We start from the raw sequence: 21987 nt of genomic DNA on the forward strand, positions 1-21987 counted from the left end.
AAGTCTTATTGTTCTCTATTATTGACGTTCTAATCAGTTTTCAAGTTATTCGCTATTAGCAGATGTGCCCCTATGGCGAATGATACCCATTCTATCCTAACAGATTTCTCTTTCCCATTTAAAGCAAATTAACCTGGCAACACGCTTAGCAAGATGCATTTTGTCTTTAGTTGTGTATAAATTCAAATATGAAATATTTTCAATAGTATTTTTAATATTGTTGACAGCACGTAATGTCTTCTAGTTATTTGAAATCTATGAAATTTTATTGATGATAAGATACATATAACATAAGTACATAAAAAAATATTTATAACTGTTTGTCAAACATAATGTTTTAAAAAAACTTTAAAAACTAAAAGCTTTTTTTATTAAAAAATTATCAAAAAGCATAGATATGTATTTAGAAAACATTGAGATGATATCTTAACGAACATAAACTAATAAAGATGTTGAATATAAAATATATATTATATATATTTGACATAAATTTTGGAATATGATCTTAAGACATTTCCAAAAAAAAGCTCTTATATGAAACTATAGTCATTTATATACATAGGAGCTTTAAAGTTTCCATATATGAAACTTTGAAGCCGTCATAATTTGTATGTTATTGATGTTGCCATTGTAGGAGATCTTCCGAAAATGTCATCGCTTTTATTGGTATGTAGTTTAAAATTTTTGGTAAACCCAATACCCACCCAATCAAACAAGTTTAACTTTTTCATACTCAACATTGATTTCGCTGTCTCTCTTTCTTCTTACTCTCTTTCATAAAATTTACCTTTAACTGAATATATTCAAATGTTTTGATTGAATTTAACGGTTACCGGCAAAACCAATTTAGTGATTTTTTTTGGGAAAAAATAAATAGATATTTAATAAGGAGAAACAAATCAAAGTTGACTTTGTTATTTGTAAATATTTTTAATTTTTTTTTTACTCCTTTTTCGTATTCTCACAAGTTGGTGTTTATTTTTTTTATTTATAATTGACATCATGGTTTAGCATATAAAAAAATACTCTTATCAAAATATGTACAAATGTATGTATGTATTTTTATTTATTTATATTTTATATGCATTTTCGTTTTCACTCTACATTCTGACTGATAAATTTCTTATTCAGTGTGTTAAATGTGGACTATGTTATAGATCAATCCATAGATTAAGCTATAGATCAATTTGTGATCTACCCTACATACCAGTTTGTGGACTAGTCTGTCGACAAATCTATAACCAGACTGTGGACAAATCTATGTGCCTGTCTGTCGACCAATGTACTTTCCAACCAGTGGATCAGTCTATAGATCAGTTTGTGAATCCATTCATATTCTATCTTGTGGACTACCCCACATATTAGTTTGTGTATTAGTGTGTCTACATGACTATAAACAGTCTGTTAACAAATCTATAAACAAGTGTGTGTACTAGTATATAGACCAGCCTGTGGACTAATTCATAGATCAGACTAAGGACCAATATATTACAAACTCTGGACTATCATATACATCAGTCCGTGAAATACTCTGGAGACAAGTCCACAGACTCGATCGATGCAGTAAGCCCTCCATAAGATACCCTTCCCTTCCAAACACACTTCGGAAAAGAGGGTGCCTAAAATTCGGTACCTCACCAAATTAGCTACAATCTAACTTTTTTTCTTTTTGTTCAGATTTGCTGTACTCATTATTTTTTCGCTCTGTGTTCTGTTTTTTTTTTAACAATGTATTAATTGCATTGATGTGATTTCATTGCATCGATCGTACGTACTAAGTGCATGTGCTGAATTTGGAGTGAGTGAGTAGATGTCTCAAGTTTTTTTTCGACTTTACTCTATTGTGATTGTTGTTGGTGGAGCTTATTGGCAATGTTTGGCGCAACTTAATTTAAAAAAAAAAAAATCAACTCAACAACAATTTAAAAACATCCCAAAGTATATATTTTACCGCAAGTTTCTTTTATACGCTCCTGGTTGTGCAGTGCAACCAGTTTGAAATTGTGTTGCAAAGAGTTGTTTGGTGCTTTTCTGCTACTCAGTTTGTTTGTCTGCGTACGCCAGGCATGGAAAAGTTAGAGCTTTAGTACTTTTTGATATCGAAATACAAGTCTATAATCTATTCTATAGTCTATTCTATAGTCCAGTCTAATGTCATGCCCATAGTCTATTGTATGGTCCAGTTATTGGCTAGTCTATTCTATAGTCCAGTTATAGTCTAGTCTAAAGTCTAGTCTAGTCTATAGTCTAGTCTATAGTGTAGTCTATAGTCTAGTCTAGAGTCTAGTCTATAGTCTAGTCTATAGTCTAGTCTATAGTCTAGTCTATAGTCTAGTCTATAGTCTAGTCTATAGTCTAGTCTATAGTCTAGTCTATTGTCTAGTCTATAGTCTAGTCTACATATATAGATAGTATTGTCTGTAGTCTAGTCTATAGTCTAGTCTACATATATAGATAGTATTGTCTGTAGTCTAGTCTATAGTCTAGTCTATAGTCTAGTCTATAGTCTAGTCTATAGTAGACTAGACTTGACTATAGACTAGTCTATAGACTTGACTATAGACTAATCTATAGACAAGTTTACATTCTAATATAGTCTTTAGTATATAGTTTATGTTGTTGTTGTAACAGCTCGGCTGTGGCCGATAGTTCTTTCCTGGGGAAAAAACTTTTGTTGATACAGTCGCTGTAGCTGGGTTGACAATCTTTGGCCGAGTATGACTCGGGTCGTTCCGGAGCGAAGATCCAATTGTCGTGGGAACGTCTATAGTTTATTCTATACTTTAGTGTATAGTCTAGTCTATAGTCTAGCTGACCGTAGAATCTTTAGTTTAGTCTATGGTTACTGAGTACTATGTATTTCAAAATTTTCAATTTCCACACCTGATCTGTACTGTGAGTATATGAGATAATTATTTGTTTTGAACTTCTTATGATCATTTCTGGCAAGAGAGTCGCAATGTCGTTACAGATCGCGATATTGAGCTCATTGATCGTGTATAGTGAGTGTTGTAGCTGTTTATATAGTTTGATTATTTTCAGTTGTTTTTGTACGGTTCGTTAAGATTCTGTTCGAACTTCTTATGTTTTGAACAACAACGTGCCAATATCGAAGAAAAAAAAAAAGAAAACAAAGAAAATATATAATAATAGAAAAGCGATCAATTTTAAAAATTATTTTTATAACTAGTGTTGATTTTTATTATTATTTTTTTAATTAATTCAAAATAAATAAATATTTTTAAAATAAAACAAAAATAAAAAAATGATTTAATTTTTTTTTATTTGCAATAAAAATCCAACTTAAAGAAAAAATGTGAAAAAATATAAAAAGTTTAGTTTTTTTTTATAAATGTGTGTTTTTATTTTTAATTTAACATTGTAGTTATAGTGTTATTTACAAATAGCGTCAGACCGTGTAATCGTATGCTGTACTCACTACAGGCGTCAAATGCTGTTTTAGTTTATCATAAAATTTGTACGGATCATTGCATTGGAACGCCATCGAATAGTTGCTGTTTCCTAATTGGTATGTATAGAGTATAATATACTTAATATGTTCACGTTACTCTCTATATTTACAACTTGATGTGTTGTAGTAAGTATATAGTCATAGGACATACTGAAAAGTTTGCTTTTCTGTCTTATCAATAAAAAAAATTATTTTTGTTTTTCTTTTTATTTCCAAATAGTTTTCATTTAATTCAATTTGATTCAACTTGAAGTCTTAGGTCCATATTTTTACTCGATGATTCAAAAACAAATCAAGCTTATTTAGAATACTCTAATCGGAAGTGGGTCGTATCACAGAGAGAGAGACAGAGAGAGAGAGAGAGAGAGAGAAAAAAACATGTAGAATCTCGAATATACAAAATCCTCTTTTAAATTTTCTTGGCTTTGCATGGTATCCAATTTTCCTTAATTGATGCTTAAATAGCTCCTTTTAAAATCTTTTTTAAACTTATAACTATCCTGGGCGATCTTTGTTTGAAAATTTCCAAAGAACTTTTCAAATCGCCTTCGATTTGGCAAACATGTTATGATAATATACTTATGTCATTCACAACTAGATATAAAATTTTCTTTTAAAAAATTCTGATTATTATTTTCTGTTTAGTTTTACTATAACGAGTTGTTCTAAATATTATACTATTGCATTTTTTATAGTGAAACTAAATAAAAAAAAATATAAATAATTTAAAGTTTGTATCTGGGTTGAGTTGGGACCGTTGTGTGCGTACTTAAAGGTGACCAGGTTTAAATCATTAATAATATATTAATAACATATTCTTCATAGTTTTACTCAACAACTAAAGATTGCATTTCATCCAGATTCGAGCAATCATGACTTAAGCTATCGACATATATATTACTAGTTCACTTTTTAAGTTTTTAAAACGCATTCACCGTCAACACTAGCGCGAGTACTATACGAAAACTAAAGCTCAAGACATTAGTTATTTACCCTTGTATGTCCCACTTCGAAGGAGAATAGGTATAAAAAGACATTCACTTAAATTTAGCGAACACGATCGATGATCGACAAAACAATCGTAATTTAATTTTTACTATATTTTATCGAAATGAAAAGACGAAGATTTAACAAATGATCAATTAACGTGTCATCCTTTAACAGATCATTTTATATATTCTGCAGAATATCTCAGCTCTCTTTTTATGCAACCGATCCTTCTTACATAAGCTCTGGCACTTCCTTTCTTGGTCTCTTTTAATATATGGACTCTTGGTTGGATGGTTGGTTAGTTAGTTGGTTGGTTGGATGGGTAGATAGATAGATAGATAGATAGATAGATAGATAGATAGATAGATAGATAGATAGATAGATAGATAGATAGATAGATAGATAGATAGATAGATAGATACATAGATAGATAGATAGATAGATAGATAGATAGATAGATAGATAGATAGATAGATAGATAGATAGATAGATAGATAGATAGATAGATAGATAGATAGATAGATAGATAGATAGATAGATAGATAGATAGATAGATAGATAGATAGATAGATAGATAGATAGATAGATAGATAGATAGATAGATAGATAGATAGATAGATATAGTTAGTTAGTTAGTTAGTTAGTTAGTTAGTTAGTTAGTTAGTTAGCTAGTTAGTTAGTTAGTTAGTTAGTTAGTTAGATAGTTAGTTAGTTAGTTAGTTAGTTAGTTAGTTAGTTAGTTAGTTAGTTAGTTAGTTAGTTAGTTAGTTAGTTAGGTAGTTAGTTAGTTAGGTAGTTAGTTAAGTAGTTAGTTAGTTAGTTAGTTAGTTAGTTAGTTAGTTAGTAAGTTAATTAGTTAGTTAGTAAGTTAGTGAGTTAGTAAGTTAGTAAGTTAGTTAGTTAGTTAGTTTGTTTGTTAGCCAACTAGTTAGTAAGTTAGTTAGCTAATTAGTTAATAGCACTTACAGTTCCACTAGCAGCGTTCCGAATAGATTCAAGTATATTTTGCTTGATTCTTTTTTCCATTGTCTTCAATGATTTACTCCAATTATTTACAAATAATCTAGAGTTCAAGGTAATTGATAATGATTTCAATAATTTGTTACATATAACATACACTTACATAAGACAAAACCAATCGAGAAGTATTTTACCTTATAACTTAGAAAACTGTTTATTACTTTCTAATATATAATATGTCTCAAAAGTTAACATAATTTGAATGTAAAAATTGTATTAAATCTCAGTTAAATATTTTTATATTTTACAGAATTAAATTACATGATGCATTTACATTTTTGCATACTACTTATATTAACTACAAGTTGTAAATAATACACTAATAATTTAACAAATACTTAGTTGTAAAGTTGTTAGAATTTCTTAATCTGTAAATCAGTCAACCATAAGTATGAGCAACAGTGAACTGCATATAGCATACAGTTGTCATTTGAATATCTAACACTAAATCAGCAACAAAATAAACATAGAAGATCGGTAATTGATATAAACAATTATAGTTGCTATAACCATTAAAACTAAATCCTTTATTCCCGGTTTTTATTCATCCTATGGTCACCTTAAACGTACTAAGTGAATTTATACAAAATACTCGTATTGAAAACGTTAAAAAAACAAACAAACAAAAAAAATATTAAAACTACATAAATAATGTTTGCAAACATGCTGTGTGTTTTTGCTGTTTTTTTTTTGTTTTTCTCGCACAACTAACCGTCAGTCGTTCAGTTGTCGCGTTTCTAAAGTGGCAAGATGCATTTAAGCGAAAACTTGTATACTTGAGATCGTTCATGAGGTTTTTAGACATGTCTTAAAATGTTTGCAGTGATGTCAACGTTTTGATTAGGGCAAATAATTGGGTTTGTTTTATTAAAGAGAGATTCCTTTAAAATCAGAAATTCTTGTTGTTCATAAATTAAAATCCTTTTCCTGATTCATGTTTGCAAAATTATAAATCGATTTTGTTTACATCGTAGATCGGTTAAATGTTTCTTGAATATTGAAAACTATCACGGATCGATCTTTTGCTTCTATCAGTGTATTTGTTACATATCATAAGTCTAGTTCGTTTATGGTTCAGTTCTAGTTCAGTTCTAGTTCAGTTCTAGTTCAGTTCTAGTTCAGTTCTAGTTCAGTTCTAGTTCAGTTCTAGTTCAGTTCTAGTTCAGTTCTAGTTCTGTTCTAGTTCACAACTAGTTCAGTACTAGTTCAGTACCAGTTCAGTTTTAGTTCAGTACCAGTTCAGTTCTAGTTTATTTCTAGTTCTAGTTTTAGTTCAGTTCAGTTCTAGTTCAGTTCTAGTTCAGTTCTAGTTCAGTTCTAGTTCAGTTCTAGTTCAGTTCTAGTTCAGTTCTAGTTCAGTTCTAGTTCAGTTCTAGTTCAGTTCTAGTTCAGTTCTGGTTCAGTTCTAGTTCAGTTCTAGTTCAGTTCTAGTTCAGTTCTTGTTCAGTTCTAGTTCAGTTCTAGTTCAGTTCTAGTTCAGTTCTAGTTATGTTCTAGTTCAGTTCTAGATTCCGTAGTAAAAGTTCAAAATTTGAAAAATGCCGCATTTTTAAGTTATGCGCTCTAGTTAAACCGTCTAATAACTTTGAACTAAAATTGGCAACTTTCTTTCCAGTAAATGACGAATTTAAAGCTTGAGCATTCTGTTTGCTAATAAATCAATCCGTTATATCAATGGAACGGGTCAAAGAAAGTTTTCTAGGTTTTGAACCTTCAGTGTTGACTGAGACAGTATACGACCGAAGAAAGTAAAACATTTAAACTCGTTTTCTATCGACACAATATTGTTGGTCTTTGAAATATTGATTTTTCAATAGAAACTTTGAACATTGTGCTTTATAAGATATTATAAACATATGCACTATTACGGTTATTTTATTCTTAGAAAAAATATTAATAGAGGTCTTTTATTAACCCGCGATTATTTATGACACAATTCCTGTGTTTGTTGTCAACATTGTTTTTTTTTTTTTGCATTATCTTTAGAATGCAGTTTTTTCCATTTCTGTTTAACATTTTAATTTCGTTTTTTTATTATTATTGTTTGATTTAAGTTGTTGTATGTTTTTTTATTTAATTCTCATTTTATTTATTTTATATTTTTTCTTACATGAGTTCTTGCAGCATTTTGATGCATTTCCGTATCGCTAGACATTTATTAAAAAAAAAAAACAGATCGTTATCAAGTACAAATGAAAGTTCTCTCGTCACTTTTTCAGATTCTTGATACTAAATATTTTTAACCTACCGCCAACAAAGGTAGTGTTACATACGTTTGTATATTGATCCGTCAAGCGATTTGTAACCGTATGAAATTTCACTCATAAATATAAATTTTATATTTGAATTTTTGGGTTTTTGTCAAATTCTGAGACGATCTGTGCCTAAAACATTTACCTAAATTTGTGATTCATATTTTAACTGTGGGGTACATACGATTCGCTATAGTCGAATATTTTCTTTATACTCTTTATTGATTTATTATTGTTTGTTATCAACATAAATTAACTTTTGTTATACTATTTGCTCTCTCATTAAACTTTACAATCTAGGTTTTTGCTCTCTTGGATTTTTATAAATTATCAAATTTAAATGCATAATATACTTTTCATTGTTCATAATTATGCGAGAATTAAAATTATATTTTAATAAAAATTCTACATGAACAAAGAAGCTTCGTATAGCCTGCTTTGAAGATAGCTCTAGACGGCGAGTTTATTTATAAATAACTTTTTTTTTTACATTTATTTTATTTTCATAAATTCATTTGTTTATAGTTACGCGATTCTAATATGTTTAGTAGACACCGAATTCCACAATGAGTTCAGTGATTTTTGTTAAAAAGTGAGAGTGTGTTTCTTTGTTTACGTTTATTTTTTTGCAATAAATTTTGTTTACGTTGGAAAGATGTTTGTTAATTGTTCAAAAATGAAGAAAAAAGCGCCAACAATGAATTGGCATTTTTGTTCGTGTGCCAACAAGTGTTATTAGGCCATGTTATATTTAGAATAAACAAAGAGTTATCAAGTTTTAAAATGTACTGAAAAGGTAAGATGAATTATCTTTCATAATGAAATTTAAATTAATGTTACTGTCATACATTAAACCTGGAGAGTAAATTTTTGCATTCAAGTTTTATGTTTCTCTTTCGTAATAGGGATCACTAAGCGTATGATCTCCACTTACATAATTCGCACCTTCTTTGCAAGATCATTCAAGCATATCAACATTCAGACATGCAAATTCAAAATTGCTGTCAAGTTCAGTTTGAGTAAAGCTTTAGTTCAGTTCAGTTCCAGTTCAGTTCTAGCTCAGTTCTAGTTCAGTTCTAGTTCAGTTCTAGTTCAGTTCTAGTTCAGTTCTAGTTCAGTTCTAGTTCAGTTCTAGTTCAGTTGTAGTTCAGTTCTAGTTCAGTTCTAGTTCAGTTCTTGTTCATTTCTAGTTCAGTTCTAGTTCAGTTCTAGTTCAGTTCTAGTTCAGTTCTAGTTCAGTTCTAGTTCAGTTCTAGTTCAGTTCTAGTTCAGTTCAAGTTCAGTTCTAGTTCAGTTCTAGTTCAGTTCTAGTTCTGTTCTAGTTCTGTTCTAGTTCTGTTCTAGTTCAGTTCTAGTTGTTGTTCAGTTCAGTTCTAGTTCAGTTCTAGTTCAGTTCTAGTTCAGTTCTAGTTCAGTTCTAGTTCAGTTCTAGTTCAGTTCTAGTTCAGTTCTAGTTCAGTTCTAGTTCAGTTCTAGTTCAGTTCTAGTTCAGTTCTAGTTCAGTTCTAGTTTAGTTCTGGTTCAGTTTTAGTTCAGTTCTAGTTTAGTTCCATTTCAGTTCTAATTCAGTTCTAGTTAGTTAGTTAGTTAGTTTGCACAGTGATATAATCCCTTTGTTCGTCCATATTTTGCATAATTGGGACTCGCAAGTTACGAAATAATCATTACCATTACTTTGCTAAATCTACAACTAAATTAATTGTAACTTGTAAATATATAAAGAATTAACTAGAAATTTAAATAACCTTATAAAAACCCATACATATTACACAATTCTATTATATTTCTATTCCACATAGTATGATTCTATACATAAATTTGTCTGTTGCGGATTTCATTTGGCAAACTTTTAAAATATTTCACATTTTAATCCGCCTTTATACATATCTGAGAATCTTCCACTTAACTAGAGATGGTAGCATAGACTAAACTAGTTGCATTTCTTATTAGATATATTAAATACTAAAGACATTTGAGGCGTGCTTTTGCCTTTAGAATAATTCGCGGCGCCACATTGTATATAGTGGAACACAATACATTCACGAATTCTCTTTACTAAACCTTATCTTGAAATGTTTGTTCTTAAGTTTATAAAGCATATTCCTGGCATTATGAATCTTAGAGAGTACGATGTACATCAATATAACGAGTTTCTTTTTTTGCCATAAGACACCTACTGTTTCAGCTCCTTTTCGGTAACAGTTTGCTATAAAACAAAAAAAATAGCATTTAAAATGCTAATAATGTTCATTAAACTAGTTACATTAGCTTCTTTTTTTAGCTTAGAAAAAATATCAACTAGTTGTATGTTTTAACGACATTTATCTACTTACCACTCACTACTGGTTTGTAAAATATATTTCTTTAAATGGAACAGTTATTTTGGAAATTTTCTTTAACAATTTGTCTTTGGGTATTATGGTAGCTTGGTCAATTATTCAAGTTAAATAGTTGTAAGCAGTAAGTGTATTTCGTTAGTTTTAAGTTTGGTATTTGAAAAAAAAAAATATTACTGTTAGCTTGATCTTTAAAATGTTTACATTTTAGTATACTAATAGGTCGACTAGTCTGACTTCAATGTGTTAGGTTATGTTTTAATCGATTTATCTAGATTTAACAAAAACAATGACTTGATTAGGCACATGCGTATATGTTTTATCGATTTACTACGATAAAAAATGCATAAAAAACCCAAACTTTTTATAAGTTTGATTGGGTTTAGTGATATTTTATACTTAAACATGTAGGAAATTATAGTCAGGCGAGGCCGACCATATAATACCCTACAAATGTTATAAAAATAAAGCGTGTTTTAGTTAGTTTTCATAGTAAAGCAGTTAAGTTTAATTGTACCTTGGCTTCCCCCCGGAGGCATGTTACCTTGGCGAGACCTCCGCCTTGGTGTTATTGCAATCCCGGGGTATAAAGATGTGCCCAATACCTCTAGTCTGACCGGGACTGAAAAATTGGTTGTCTCAGTCTACTGTTTGGCTTAATCCTTGCATAGATTGGCAGAGGTCAGACCAGAGCACCGCATAATCTGGTACTACGGGTGGCCAGTTGCCCGCAGGACTATGTCCTGGCTGGTCAGTTGGTTGAGGTTCATTCGGGATCCACGTAGAGACTGTGGTAAGTGTGCGGGAAGAGTAAGTGGCGGTTAAAAGACTGATGCATGACAATAGTCAATATTTCGGGATAAGTTTGGTGCTGTTGCTGAAAATCAACAGATACCCCACAGAGGAGTGACTGTGGGACTAAGCGTTGGAAATTTTCCTTCCTTGTCCAGATATGTTCAGAGTATTCTCTGCTCATATCAGACTTGCCACAGCGTGTCACTGTGAGTAAGAACGAGTGTACGGCTTATTGATGAATCGTGCTTCGGTCCACCGGTTACGTCTCTAGGTGCTGTTGCCGAATCAACAGAGCCATAGTAGTGTGGTTGTCTTTCAACGTGACTACTTTGGCAAGAGATTAGATAGCTCGAGTACTCCAGCAAAGTACTTGCGCATGGACCGGTCATAGCCACCTGAGTCTTCATTGAAGACAAAGGGGCGATGGTAGACCGTTCTCAAGTCTACCCTTTGGGTGAAAAAGACCACCGTGGGATAAGGCCGACACGGCAGGTGCTCACGTTAAAACTATCGACAGTCTGTACCTTGGGTCATCACCCCGGGGGCATGTTACTTGGTGAAGGCTTCACATTGGTGTTATTGCAATCCCAGGGTATAAAAAGGTGGCCAATACCATTAGTCTGGCCGGAACTAAAAAATTGGTTACAGTCTACAGTTTGGCTTAGTCCTTCTATAGACTGAAAAGAGTTCAGACCAGAGCACCGCATAACCTAGTACTACGGCTGGCCAGTTGCCCGCAGGACTATGTCCTGGCTGGTCAGTTGGTTGAGGTTCCTTCGGCATCCACGTAGTGACTGTGGTTTAAACCCAAATTCGCGGGAATAGTAAGTGGCGGTAAGGTAATGTCAATATTTCGGGAAAAGTTCGGTGCTGTTGCCGAAACAACAGATACCCACAGAATAGTGACTGTGGGACTAAGCGTTGGAAATGAGTTGGTATTAATTGTATATGGTAAGGGATGAATGTAAAGTATTCCTTATTATCTTATTCATGTTTATCTTATTGTATTGATCAGTTAAAAATGTCTGCTCAGTATCTTAGAATGTTAGATATCGTGTATTTAATGACATTATATGTCAACAATAGCCACTTTGATATGGTTATCGAATTCTCCATCATTTCATTTATAAGTCTCTTTCGAGAATTTAGAGACAACATACCGAGGAGAGCGTATACATGTCGCTTTTTCTCTCCGTATCTGCTTGTGATAATTATAGTTCAATTTCGGCCGCGATATCAGCCATTAAGGGAACACCAAAATGGCTATGGTCGAATAGAGATATCGACAGCCAAGCTGCAATCAAGTTTCTGAAGGAATGCCAGACATCCTTCAAAAGAAGTGCGAGACATTCAAACATCGTATTCATATGAGACTCGGCGACTTAATATACCAAAGAAAGGTATACATGTCGCTTTTTCTCTCCCTATATAATAATGTCTTTGAAGTAAGAGTCATTCTGTTTATGATCATTATTTTCAAAATCAGCAATTTAGGCCGCGATATAAAGATAACATCGAAATGGCTATGGTCGAACAGAGATATCGTAATCTTTACCGCCAGCCAAGCTGCAATCAAGGCCCTGAAATGAGTATGAAGGCAGCTTGATTATTGACGATCTCGCGAAAATACGTTTACAAATGTCAGACTCAGACATAGACCATCTCTGTGGTACTCACAATTAACAATATATTATACAAACTCTTCCTGAAAAGATGAAGAATCAACCATATTGTATCAAAACTAGGAAGTTATGACCAAATCTAGTGAATTAGGGCACCATTACTACTACAGCAGAAGCTGTCAAGGTGAGGAAACAATCACTGACAATCTCGTGAATATAAGTTTACAAATGTCAGACTTGGACATAGACTATTTTCGTGACAATATATTCTACGAAGTCTTTCTAAAAAGATGATGGAAATAGTTCAAATTGTATTAAGAAAAGGAAGATATGACCAAATCTTGTTAAGAAACGTACACTGCAAAGAGGCTGGAAATACCTTACAATGACTAATGCAGAAGCTGTCAAAGTAGTGAAACAATCACTGACAACCACTTCTGTGGTTGGTTCTCTTTATTGACAATATGTTCTACGAAGTCTTTTTAAAAAGATAGAGATATTATTAATATTGTATTAAAACGAAGAAGATATTGTCAAATCTTGTTAAGAACAATGACTACTGCAGAAGCTGTCAAGGTGAGGAAGAAGAGAAAACAATCACTTACAATCTCGTAAATATAGGTTTACAAATGTCAGACTCGGACATAGACCATATCTGGGTAGAAGTGCACTTTGCAAAGATACTGGGAATACAATGACTACTGCAGAAGTTGAGGAAACAAAAGCCTTCAAGCCTTCACGGTTTTCAACAGGAAAACATGTTGTAAAGGAGAAATCCGAAATGTACTTATCTAATAATGAAAACTTAAAAATATTTATCCATCCCTGATATGTCAATATCTTCAATGGTTTGATTAAATAACGAGTTGTTGCTTTATTTACATGTCATTTTAATTGAATATCAAGCAGACAAATGCATTTGAATTCAACTATCTACATGATTTCTTTAAAAACATTAACAAATATATATTTTCATTTTCTCTCCCTCAAAACCCATCAATTCTGATTCACTGTCCTCAAAAAGTGATTTTAATGATTGTCACTAGATGTTAAGCAACTAGATACAACAGAGACATCTGTAAAGTATGGTGAAAGAGAGAGTGATCGAGTTAGAGAAGCATTACTAAGTATGAAATTGAAATCTTAATTGTGTCTACTCTGTAGATTACTGAGGGTCACTAAAGTGGCATTTATCCCCAAAAAGTGATTTTAATGATTGCCACTAGATGGTAACCAAACAGATATAACAGAGACATCTATAAAGTATGGTGAATGAGAGCGAGCTAGAGAAACATTAATAAGTATATAATTGAAATCTTAATTGTGTCTACTCTGTAGATTACTAAGGGGCACTTAGTGACATTAACTGTAAATATGACTTTAAATTAAACATTACAAAGGAGTCATGGGGACATTTGACAGTTTTAAAACTATAGGGACTTTCACATATAAAATTAAGAAATTAAAAGAAAAACGTTTAATACAACTGATAAAAATAAAACACAATTTGTAACAAATTGAAACAATTAAAAATATAATATAAAAAAAAACTAAATTAATTTGTAAAACAAGAAGAATTTAAATACAAAATCGAAAAGCAATTAGTGCCACAGAGGGGATCCGATAAATAAGAGTAAAAAGAGAGAGGCACTGTAAATAAAATTGCGATAGTTTTAGGAGACAACAGTAAGACGGTGAGAGATTTGTAGCTAAAGTAAAGTTATTAAAAACTGGCTTTGTTAATTGAAAAAAAATTGTAAAGGATGATTTTATTAAAAAAAAGGTCGTTAAAAATATTCGGGAAAACCTTTACAGTCTTAAGAAAAAAAACTGGTGCAACAGCCGCACCAAATCAAACACACTTTAAATAAACTAAAGAATGCAAAACGAAGAAATGCACCAAACAAAACGAGAATATTTATTTATTGTCCGTAATCGTCAGAGACGACAACAAAAAGTAGTTTTGTTCGAGTATGATATACAACTCAAACTTGGCATGATACACGTCTGAGACAACATGTTGCAAAATGCAACAGCAGCAACAATTTTTAAGTTGCTTTAATTACATGCGCTCAAATGAGTTGCAAACAGGGTATGAGGCATGTGGAATGTCATTTTTTTACACACTTTGTGTTTATCTTGCAACATATATGTATATAAGAGGAAGTTGTTATATACACATTTAAGAGCGATACGTAGATACATTGGTTAAATGTCTGGCTTTCACTGCAACAACAAAATGCTCACTCTATAACTCACTCTTACACATTAACTGCAGAGAGCTGGTGTATGCTGGCACCGACACACTAATTGCATGTGAGTATATGAGAGAGCTGCTTTTTTTGCAAAAACAAAAGCAAATAAGGAAGGAAAAATGTAGAACTGATTCTATTGCCAAAGAACCACCAAATGTGGGGTTCAATTTGACGTCAGTTAATTGTGCAAATGAAAAGAACATGTGAACATGTTTTGCTAAAAAAGTACTAATTTTGAAATGCTCTTAGGTACTTTTTATAAAAAGTTTTCAGAATAAATGTGGAAACAGTGAAAAAGTTATCTGACATGTTTTCCGAAATATATTACTCTGAGCCTCCTAGTAATCGAATCAATTTGCCAAATTGATTGAGAAACCCCTCTAGAACATTAAACTCACACATAAAACCCAGCGATCCTCTCCAGAGTAAACGATCATAAGTTCAACATGTCACACTAAAAATAACTTCTCATAGTAAAGTCAACACTTAACCATGATTTAAAAACCCATCTAGATCACAAAACTCACACATAAAACTTAACTATTCTCTTCAGAGTAAACGATCGTAAGTGCAACATTTAAGATACAACTTTGATTTCGAAAACAATATGAATGTGGATCACCGCAGAACCCTTTCACAACACGGTAAATCTGCGACTAAGAATAGAATACATAAAACATTCGCGAAAGATAAGCGAATTTTTATTCTATATCTATTGTATTATCGATCTTGGGAAGCTGTCTGAATCTTTGCGAGCCATACATCAGATAGTTAATTAAACTGTTGCCCAAATGGCTACCAAGTCTGTCTGCCGGGACTATAAACTGGTGATGTCACTTCATTTCTCGGCTTGTCCTTGGTATGATTTGACATGAGGTCTAACCAGAGAACCACACAATCTGGTACTACCGGTGGCCAGTTGCCCACAGGACTATGTCCTGGCTCGTTAGTTAATTGAGGTTCCTTCGGGATACCCGTAGTGACTGAGGTTCAAACCCAAATTCGCAAGTAGAGTAAGTGGCGGTTAAAGGACTGATGTAAGGTATAAATTCGGTACTGTTGCCGATGGCAACAGATATCCCACAGAGGAGTGACTGTGGGATTAAGCGTCGGAAATGTGTCCCTGTGAGTAAGAACAAAATTTTGGCTTATTTGACGGATTCTTACTTTTGTCTACCGAATACGTATCTATGTGCTGTTGCCGACTCAACAGAGGCCACCCCATCTGTGTGGTTGTAATGGAAGTGATGTTTTACATCTCGGAAGTTAAGCAACGGAGCAGCAATGGGCAGAGATTAGATAGCTCAAGTACTGGAGCAAAGTTCTTGTACATGGACCGGCTTATCCATGTACAAACTTTGCGATCTGCCTTTCTTGAACGACTGACTGTCAACAGAGAAGCTAGAAACTACACCGCCGCTGTTTGTGACTTGCAAAGTATACGCAGGTGTTCAGCTTATCAATGTGCAAACAATTTGCTCAAGTACTCGATCATCTGAACATTGAAATGTCCAATCAACTGATTTTCAAACAAGATCTAAAGCCTTATTCTGTGATAGCCTCTGTTGCATCAGTAATATTCTTGTAGACTGAAGATATAATGTGTTAGATTAGGTATGAATAGAATAAACTTTAAAATATTTATATCAAAACATAGAAGGAACATCGATAATATTACGGCTGGAATACAGTAGGGTTACATCCATTACCCAGATCTTTCATCCGACGCACTCTTAATAGTGCTGGTGGGTAACAAGTGCGGCAACTTCATTCCTTTTGAGTGACCTGCTGTTGTAATATCATGACATTACCAACATGTAGCACTTGAAGAATAGGCTACGTCGTGCTATTGTACCGAAATCACTGTAATGGTCTTTCTTTGTTAGTACTAGATACTAACATATAATTAGATACGATTTTTGGTCTGAAGTATCTATTTCCGACAGACTAGAGATACTGGTAGCAACTATTGCCCCGGTATCGAAACCGCTGTAACAGTTTAAGAATGCTTATGCTTCAACGTAGAATCTCTCACGTAGATCTTTGTATCTCGCTTTGCATTATAATGATCGATCGCATTTAAATGATCGATCAAACATATGTTATCGATATTAATAAGAATCTGGACCAGATACTTCTTAAATTGTAGTATTCGTAGAATTTTATTAAAAAATTCAGTTTAGTATGGTTTTGATTGCTTCAGTTATTATAAATTTCACTACTATAGTGGAGAGGGTATTATGCGTTTGTACTGATGTTTGTAACACCCAAAAATATTGTATACCAATCGGCTCAGAATCAATTTCTGAATCGATTTATCTATGTTCATCTGTCTGCACGTCCCTCCATCCATCTGTGTGTCCACTTAAATCTTTTGCGCACGCTACAAGTCGCAATTTTCAAGATAATTTGATACTCTTTCTCTTCTTTTAGTTCAAGGACAAACGCAATTGAAAATTGTTAAAATCTGTCCATTATTTCGGCTAGCTCCCATACAACCATTTCGCCCAAAATAGGGACTTTAGGCTCATAATCACGTCAAATATTCTATTATGTCAACAAAACTTCCTATACTGTGGACTTCAATAGCACATTTTTGGTAATACTATGACGAGACTATAAAGATTCAAAAGCCAACTTTACCAAGTTTAAAGTATAACTGTGTCAAGAGTCAATTCACTTCATATGAACTATATTTTGAATGCAAATGGAGATACATTTTAGATTATTTTTTCCACTTTCTACCATTTCCACAAAAAGAACCAACTTCCGTTCTGATTCGCCAACCTATGATTAGTTTCTAATCTAGAAACTCTTTTTCGGTAACTCCAAAGGTAAAGTGTGGTTCCTATACTGTGGTCTTCAATAGCACATTCTTGGTAATACTATGACGAAACTAGAAAGATTAAAAGCCCAACTTTATCAGTATAACTGTGTCTGTACAATGTCTTCAGTTTAGGGAATAACTATAAGGTACTTTTTTCCACTTTGTACCATTCCTACCAAAAGTACCACAACTTAAAGTACTAAACAAAACTAGTCCATACAAATAAACGAAAAGAAAAATAAAGAAAGCTAGATAAAATCCATACATACATACCTATACTCAAGTATTCCAATGTATGTATGAATAGTGCATGTGCAATTTTACAGTAAATAGTGAAAAGCGCAAAAGTCCCGGCAACTAGCAACAACTACAAATCATACTTACCAACCGGCCAACCAACAACTATTTATTCAAACAACAACAAAACAAATCGAACAAAAACAAACGATCAACAAACAACAAAATGCATTTTCTCTAGGCATGTGTCGGTCGGGTTTTGCTCTGGGTATATGTATGTGGTGGGGGTACCTACTATATACATATGTATGTATGTACATATATGCCATTATTTGTTGGCATGTAAATGAAAAAAAAAAGAGTACCTAAATAATGTCCGAAAAAGAACTAGAGAAAATAAAATAATAAATAAATGGATAGTTTATTTTGTTATTAAGAAAAGAGACTTTACAGTATTTGTCGTCACCTTTAACGTGATGGTTGTTCGATGTCGTTGTTATCAACATTAATGCCGTTTTAGTTGTCGTTATACCATTGTTTTCATTGTGTCGTCGTTGTCATTGTGTTTTTACACAATTTAAGCCCGTTGAGGCCCGCGTGTATTGTTTTTTGTTGTTGTTGTTTTTGTTTAATGTCATCGTGTTTGACATTGACATACAGCAACACTGCAACTTTGCATACATACATGTTTGTGTGTATTTTATGTTTTTACTTTTACTACTCAATACGTGTTCGAGTATGTATGAGTATTTATGGGTTGTAGGGTTTTATTTATTATGAGTGAATGTAAGTGTTTATACATATATGTGATTTATCGAAAATAAAAAAAAAAAATGGCTTTTACTAGTAACTAGAACCGTGTGAATTCTAAAACAACAACAATAATAGAACAAATAAAAAAAGAGAAATAAATGTGGATTTTTTTTGTAACCAAACCACCAAACAAACACAACAAGAAGCAACTGCAACAAAATATTTTTAATTTCAAGAGTGTGTATGCTGTTGAACGAGGTCAGTTTGAAAAGAACAAAACAAGTTGAAACAAAAATTATCTTTGTTTACTGAAATTAACAAAGTCTTTCCAATAATTCATTGATTCGGGGTTTACCAAGCAAAAATATACAGATTTTTAGATCCACGATCATAGGTCCATATTTTTTTCTTTGAAAAACAAAGATCGTTGATATTGTTATCAATAATATCAGAGATTACGTTATCCACAGCTCATCAGATTGATTTGAAGTTATGATTATCTTTTGCAAACGTGACATAGAATTGATTCGCTAAACTTTATTGTGTTTCGCTTAAGTTTTCGGTTTATTCTAAATATTTCCATTCCAACGATGTCCTTAAAGCCTTTACAACCCTGGCTAAGTCTCAAACTCATTCAAGATTGGCTCAGGGTCATTGCTTTAAAAGCTAGCTTAAGAATATGACTCCACCTCACGAATATGTCATTTTATATTTGTCGCCTGTTTGTTCTACTAACTTCCAGTCGATCGATGATCTCAAAGTTAAGACACACTAATGACACTCGCCGGTAGACAAAAAAGCTTGTCGACTTGACCTGAAATTTCCCAGCTTTATTGAGCTTTGTTAACCCTCATCTGTTAAGTGCATGAAGCTTAACATGCCTCTAATATATTTCTTTTTTCCAGAAAGGGATTTATATATTTATCTCATGTTCCTATGTGATGAGGTTAATTGAACATTAAACATGTTTTCGCTGTAGGCAAAACATTAATTCGGAAGTAGCAAATCTTAAAAATTTTAGTCCGAACAACTTTCTTAAAGATCCCAGTTCTAAAAACGCAATAAATGTCAGTCATTTAGATTGATCTTGCTTTGTGGCTAGTGCTTTAGTTCCATGGCTCGGACAAATTACCAATAGTTAAGCTTAGTCAGAGGTGGGTAACAGCAGTAGTCGGTAACGAAAGGGTGAATGTAATACCTTTAAAGGGAAGGGAACAAACGCAAAACAATTCAACGCAACAAAAGCTAAACTAAAATTATAGGTGAGTAAATCCCATAAGGCCTCTTGGAATAATGAAACAGTGGGTAGAACACCGAAAATCCTATGGGTTGACAATGATGAGAGCAAGAAAAGTCTCCTTAAAATGAGCAAGTCTAAAGTTAGTACGAAAGTATGTATTCTGAGTGGACACTCAGGATTACGAGCTCATATATGCAAAATTGGACGTGCGGATTCAGACGTATGTAGAGCATGTGGAGAGGATAGTGAAACTCTGGAGCACTTTCTTTGCCACTGCCAGGCATTCGTCGAAGTTAGATCCAGGTATCTCGAAAGTGATGTTATTCCGGAAATAATATTCCTGACTAACACTGATTGGAAGATTCTTAAGAATTATGTTCAGAAAACTGATTTTCTAAACACCGAAAAATATTTTATTCAGTTCCCTTTTTTCTCTTGATAAGGAGCGCACAACAGGCCCGATTGTGGCTTAGGTGTATTTCTTTAGATTTGATACATCCTCCTATCAAATGATACTCTCTAAACCCATCATCAAATCACAAGATCACATTAGATAGTGTTATCGATCATTTACGAGTATCTCACATGCAACTTTGCCGAATTTTTCCGGTACAAATCAGGCAAACTGTTAAAGACAAAGAGGTTTTCATAGCGTCGATTAAAGCTGTTGCCTCTAATGATAAAATGGAAGTTTTTCAATGACCGAATTCTTCTACACAGAAAACCTATTGTCTCCCGCTTTTTCCAACAACAAACATTGAAAAGATAATTAAGAAGTCTCTAATGCGAAATGTATAGCATCGGTTAGAGTTGTCTAACCATTCATCTGTCTATTCGTATCAAGGTAACTCATTTTAAAGTAGAGCAAATCGTTACGTTTATGGTGCCAGTGTGTCTTACGGTAATCTTGTGGCTAAACTTCACGTAGCAAATCCTTTGGACCAGCTTTCTAATTGCCGAATGACTGACTAGTGGCTTCTTCCTAGGTCAAGCCAATAGATAGTCATCTTGCTAGTAGGGTTGCTTTTGATCTGTGCTTCAAACTGCTGGGTATTATAGGACAGTTGTGTGGTCCTATCTTTGAAAAACTAATGTGAAATGTTAACCATCAGTTTGAGTTGTAAAGAACTGCATGATTTTCGATTTTGTATAAAGTTCGCTGTGATCAGTGTCCTCTTATGTCGAAGAGTGGTGAACTAAAGTTACTACAAATTACACAGGTCAACAAAATGGTCAAAACACAGAGAGTTGAGTAACCTCTCTATAGAATATAGCTTCGCAAATCTCGTATCCACAGGATCTATCTATTTCACAGAGATATCGTATCTTTGCTTAGGCAAGTTGTTAGTTCGTCTAAAAGTCCATTATATATAATGGATTAACACTTGCTCCTTTTCCGTACACAGTTCAACAAAATATGGAAAAATTAAGTCTTCTTTGTTTATAGGATAGGGGCGCTCAAATTGCGATTCTACATCATTTTTCCATTTCATACCGTTTTCGATATATTGTATGTTTGTTTATGAAGGTTGTTGTTTTGTCTTAAAGTCCAATATTTCTTATCCGAGATCTCTCAACCCAAAGCTAGAGAGAACTGTAAAAATGGGTCTTTTAGTTGACATAACAGATTATAGACCCGAGAATATCTCGCCTATTTTAAAATGTAGGGTTTTCAAATTATAGAACTCGACATTCGGATACTTTTGATCTAAGAGTTAATAGAAATTTAATTTCACAAAAATCTGTTCAAATAGCCCTCGCAATGTTTGTTTATATATGTTAAGTAGTTGGTCGCCTAAAATCAAGCAACCCGGTAGACATGCAGCCAGTCTGTAAAGGTTTATAATCATGTTTCTTCATACAAAGAAACAAACCAACAAACAAACACTGAAATACGATAAACCAAATACTTGTACTTTTTGTAAGTTCGTTCGTTTGTTTGCTCGTTCGCTCGTTCATTCATCCGTCTGTATGTCTGTCTATTTGTCCATTCATCCATCCATCCATACAACACATTCACACAAGCCAACCAACAATCTAACCAAACCAAAACCAACCCAAACCCCAACCAACTATTTTATTATAGACGACCGTCGTCTCTGGGTTTTGAGCTTTTTTTCTTCTTTGTTTTTGTTGTTTTATTATTATTTATTTTTCTATATAGTTTGTGTATTTTCTTTTTGCATTA

At 33.0% G+C, this 21987-nt stretch overlaps 1 protein-coding gene across 1 annotated transcript in view; it reads left to right on the forward strand.

Annotated features, from left to right (window-relative positions):
• Nucleotides 1-3007: 3007 nt before the first annotated feature.
• The window catches only part of LOC111675675 (protein doublesex), a gene marked incomplete in the record, with an annotated part of 192383 nt that continues 173403 nt past the window's right edge, over nt 3008-21987 (forward strand). Inside the window, 1 exon segment of the mRNA XM_046949629.1 lies at nt 3008-3529.

This window comes from Lucilia cuprina, chromosome 4 (assembly GCF_022045245.1).
Source record: "Lucilia cuprina isolate Lc7/37 chromosome 4, ASM2204524v1, whole genome shotgun sequence".
Classification (NCBI taxonomy): Eukaryota; Metazoa; Arthropoda; class Insecta; order Diptera; family Calliphoridae; genus Lucilia; species Lucilia cuprina.